Below are 5,158 nucleotides of genomic sequence, written 5' to 3'. Positions count from 1 at the left end.
GCGCGCCTTGCCAGCCCTCTGTTCCAGCTCCACACCCGGCCCCGAGCGCGAGCCTGGAGGAGGGGGAGGAGAAGGGGCGGAGCAGTCAGTGGGCGCGGCGGCTGCTGGAGGCTAGCGCGTCACGACTCTTAAGTTCTCCTTTCCTCTCCAGAGGGGCGATTAGGGAGAGGTAAGGAGAGAGCTTACCGTTAGCCGCGAAGAACTAAGAGGGGGTCTGAAGAGGACCAGGGTGGGAAAGCAGAGCTTGTGGGAGTTTCTAAAAGGCCCGGCGGCGGGTGACCAGGAGGTCTCAGTTTTCCTCCCAGTTTGTGGGAAGGGTTGAGGGAAGCGAGGGGAGATACCGGCTGAGGCGTAGGAGCTACTGTGCACCCGGCGTGAGTCACCCGCACACCCCCGCCCCGTACAGGCGTGTCTCTCTGTGACCCGAGTTTGGCCAACAGGCATTTTCAGTTCCACCCCCAACCCCCAGCCCCGCTGACCCGAGGCGGAAAGCAGGCGCCGAGGTCGCTGTCGCCTACCCAGCGGAGCCGGGCGGGCGGGGAGCAGGGGCGCTGATTCGCTGGAGAAGGGATCTTCTCGAGGTTTGACTTTACTGGCTTCTTAGCTCTTGAATCGGTTTTTCTGAAGGAGATTGTGAAGAAGCCAAGGTGCTGGCTGAAGATTACACCTGTCTGCTCGGTTATACCCATTTACTCTGGAGAATTAATGCTTATTGTGCTTTTTAAAATAAAACTTATTTTTGTGTTTCCGGAAAGTTTGCTCTTTAGTATTTCCGTTGTAATTTATTACCTCCTGCTTGAAATTGAGTACCAAAGGAGTTTTTAGGAGAGAGGGTAGGATCTAACCAAACAAAATAGGCTCAGCCAGTAGGTCTTTCTTTCATCCATGGAAATATGTGTGTTATGTCACAGCACTAAGGGCAGATGTTTCCTATTTCTTTTCGGGTAGTCAATCTCCGAATGCGCTGATGTTTTCCATTAATGTTAATAATTTTATCATTAATGGATTTCAAATTTTTTATTAGGGAAGCATGTGTAATTGCACTGGTCAACAAAATCTAATTTATTTACTCAACAGTTTATATCAGTTCGCAAAAATGTACATCGTAAGTTTAGCATTTTAATTCATACGGATGTAATGATTGGGGTTAAAACCAGGGTTTGAATTCTGGCTCTGCTACTTATGGTATTCTTGGGCAAGCCACTTAAGTTACTGAGGCTTTATTTCCTTATTTCAAAGTAAATTATACAGCTTCGTAGAGTTGTTTTTCAGAATGAAATGACATTGTATGTAAAAAGAATGTGAAAGCTATCTCAATAAATATTGTCTTTTCCCAAAAGGTATTGTAATTATTTCACCTTTGGTGCTTTGTTGACCGTATAATGCTAAAACGTCATTCATACTTTACAGATTTGTAAGATCAAACACAAGTATCTATTCAAAGAATGATCTGTTTTACAGTAGTTGTAAAATATATCACTGAACTCTTAGAACCGTGGAATGTTAATGCTGGAAGAGATTTTAGGGAATATATGGTCCAATAATTACTTCTGTGAGGGAGACTGTTGAGGAATAAGCAGTGTTTTAGGCCGAAACAGTTTCAGAAAAAAAAAAAATTGTTGCTTTTTTATTAACTGCTGCATTGGGAAACCACAGACTGGAGTGCTGTCTCAAACACCAGGTGTTATTTTTTTGTAGCGTGTGTTTAAAGATTCTATTTAGGATACAAAAGAAAAATAAAACATTGAGGCCTGGTATGGTGGCTCACGCCTGTAATCCCAGCACTTTAGCAGGCTGAGGCGAGCAGATCACGAGGTCAAGAGATCGAGACCATCCTGGCCAACGTGGGGAAACCTCGTCTCTACTAAAAAATACAAAAATTAGCTGGGCGTGGTGGTGCGCGCCACCCAGGAGTCCCAGCTGCCCAGGAGGCTTGATGCAGGAGATTCGCTTGAACCTGGGAGGCAGAGGTTGCAGTGAGCCGAGATGGCACCACTGCACTCCAGCCTGGCGACAGAATGAGACTCCGTCTCAAAAAAAAAAAACAAAACTATTGAGATAACTTTAAGTTCAGTTGCATCTGAAGTGATTACCAGTAAATATAGTTTATGAATTATCTGTATCTCTTAAACTTTTGTTTAGATGTTCTTTGACCTTCCACAATGATCTAAGACATTTCAAACATGTTACCAACTGTACAGACATGGATGCTCACTGTTTAGTTGGTTGAAGACTGGCCTGTTGTAAAAACAATTTGTCACCAAGAGGATTCTTTTAGCAATAAATGCCAAGAAAAGACCACCAAGTAATCTGTCACTTTATGTTTTGTCAGCAGAGCACTGTCAATTTAAATTTACCTGAGATCTTCACCTCATTCAATTAATTAGTACCCTAAGTTCTTTAGTTCACTAGGTCTAAATTCAGAATTTGAATAAATAAGAGTCACATGCTGTACTTTGTAGTTTAACTAAAAGCTGAATCTCTTCAAAGGGGGATTTCACAATTCTGACTTCTTTCTCAAAGAATGAGCTTATTCTGTTTTTATAATGGCTAAGGAAATTGAAGTTTGGAGAAAAAAATATATACAATAGCTACAAATAAAATACTTAGGAATTAACCAAGGAAGTTAAAGATCTCTACAAAGAAAACCATAAAACACTGATGCAAGAAATTGAAGAGGACACAAAAAAATGAGAAGATACTCCATGTTCATGTATTGGAAGATTCAATATAGTTAAAATGTCTCTAATACCCAAAGCAATCTACAGATTCAGTGCAATCTCTATCAAAATACCAATGACATTCTTCACAGAAGTATTAAAAACAATCCTAAAACTTATACAGAACCATAAAAGACCCAGAGTCACCAAAGTTACCCTGAGCCAAAAGAATAAAAACGGAGGAATCATGTTACCTGACCTCAAATTATACAACAGAGCTATAGTAACCAAAACAGCATGGTACTGGCATTAAAAAAAAAAAAAACATAGACCAGTAGAACAGAATAGAGAACCCAGAAACAAATTCATTCACCTACAGTGAACTCGTTTTTTATGAAGGTGCCAAGAACATACATTGGAGAAAGGACAGTCCCTCCAGTAAATGGTGCTGGGAAAACTGAATATCCGTATTAGAAGAATGAAACTAGATGTCTCTCTCTCTCCTCGTATACCAAAATCAAATCAAAATGGGTTAAAGACTTAAATCTAAGACCTCAAACTATGAAACGTCTATAAGAAAACATTGGAGTTGGGGCATGGTGGCTTACACCTGTAATCCCAGCACTTTAGGAGGCCGAGGCAGGTGGATCACCTGAGGTCAGGAGTTTCAGGCCAGCCTGGCCAACATATAGTGAAATCCTGTCTCTACTAAGAATACAAAAATTAGCTGGGCGTAGTGGCACATGCCTGTAGTCGCAGCTACTTGGGAAGCTGAGGCAGGAGAATCACTTGAATCCGGGAGGCAGAGATTGCAGTAAGCGGAGATCACGCCATTGCACTCCAGCCGGGGTGACAGAGTGAGACCCATCTCTCAAAAAAAGAAAAGAAAACAGTGCAGAAACTTTGCAGGACATTGGATTGGGTAAAGATTTTTTGAATAATGCCCTACAAGCACAGGCAACCAAAGCAAAAATGAACGAATGGGATTACATCAAGTTAAAAACCTGCACAGGGCCAGGCACGGTGGCTTACGCTTGTAATCCCAGCACTTTGGGAGGCTGAAGCAGGTGGATTTCTTGAACCCAGGAGTTGTATAACAGCCTGGGCAACAAGGCAAAGCCAAAACCCCATCTTGACAAAAATACAAAAAGCTGGACGTGGTAGCATGTATCTGTGGTCCCAGCTACTTGGGAACCTGCAGAGGTCAAGGCTGCAGTGAGCTGTGATCATGCCACTGCACTCCAGCATGGGCAACAGAGAAGCCCTGTCTCAAAAAATAAAAATAAAAACCTGCATTACAAAGGAAATAATCAGCAAAGTGAAGAGACAACTCACAGAATGGGAAGAAATATTTGCAAACTATCCATCTGATAAGGGATTTATAACCAGAATATATAAGGAGCTCAACTATATAGGAAAAAAATCTAATAATCCACTTTAAAAATGGGCAAAAAAGCTGAATAAACATTTTTCAAAAGAAGACTTACAAATGGCAAACAGGTATATGAAAAGGTATTCAACATCACCGATCATCAGGAGAAATGCAAATCAAAACTACAATGAGATATCATCTCTCCCCAATTAAAGTGGCTTTTATGCAAAAGATAGACAATAACAAATGCTGGTGAGGATGTGGAGAAAAGGGAACTCTTGTACACTGTTGGTGAGAATGTAAATTAGTACCACCACTATGGAGACCAACTTGGAGGTTCCTCAAAAAAAACTAAAAATGGAGCTTCAGTATGTCCCAGGAATCCCACTGCTAGCTATAGACCCAAAAGAAAAGAAACCAGTATATCGAGGTATCAGCACTCCCTTGTTTACTGCAGCACTATTCACAATAGCCAAGATTTAAAAGCAACCTAAGTGTCTATCAACAGATGAATGAATGAGTAAAGAAAATGTGGTACAAATAAACACCGTTCCGCCATAAAAAAGAATGAGATCATCTCATTTGCAACAACATGGATAGAACTGGATGTCATTATGTTAAGTGAAAAAGCCAGGCACAGAAACACAAACTTCACATGTTCTCACTTATTTGGCAGTAAATATTGAAACAGTTGAACTCATGGAGATAGTAGAATGATGGTTACCAGAGGCTGGGAAGGGTAGTGGGGTGGGGACTGGGGATGGTTAATGGGTACAGAAATATAAGTTAGATAAAGTGAATAAAATCTAGTATTTGATAGCACAAAAGGGTGATTATAGCCAACAATAATTTATTATACATTTTAAAATAAGAGTATAATTGGATTTTTGGTAAAACAAACAATAAATGCTTGAGGTCATGTATACCCTATTTACCCTGATGTGCTTTTCACACATTGTATGCCTGTATCAAAATATTTCATGTACCCATAAATATATACACCTACTACATGCCCACAAAAATTACAAAGTAAAAGAAACCTAACTCTATAATTCCTTTTCCAACATAGATTCTGATTCTATATCATTCTGTTACTCTCTGGGAGACCCTCCCACTCCCTAAAATG

The 5,158-nt window shown here is 40.8% G+C and overlaps 1 protein-coding gene across 1 annotated transcript in view; it reads left to right on the top strand.

Moving 5' to 3' along the window:
* Positions 1-20: 20 nt before the first annotated feature.
* SPATA1 (spermatogenesis associated 1) overlaps positions 21-5,158 on the top strand; it is a 56,889-nt gene continuing 51,751 nt past the window's right edge. The window contains exon 1 of the mRNA XM_055380474.2: positions 21-169. The gene's annotated coding sequence lies outside the window, so the exon portion shown is untranslated. The remainder of the gene's footprint in view (positions 170-5,158) is intronic.

Source organism: Gorilla gorilla, chromosome 1 (genome assembly GCF_029281585.2).
Source record: "Gorilla gorilla gorilla isolate KB3781 chromosome 1, NHGRI_mGorGor1-v2.1_pri, whole genome shotgun sequence".
Taxonomy (NCBI): Eukaryota; Metazoa; Chordata; class Mammalia; order Primates; family Hominidae; genus Gorilla; species Gorilla gorilla.
This window is presented reverse-complemented; position numbering and strand designations above follow the sequence as displayed.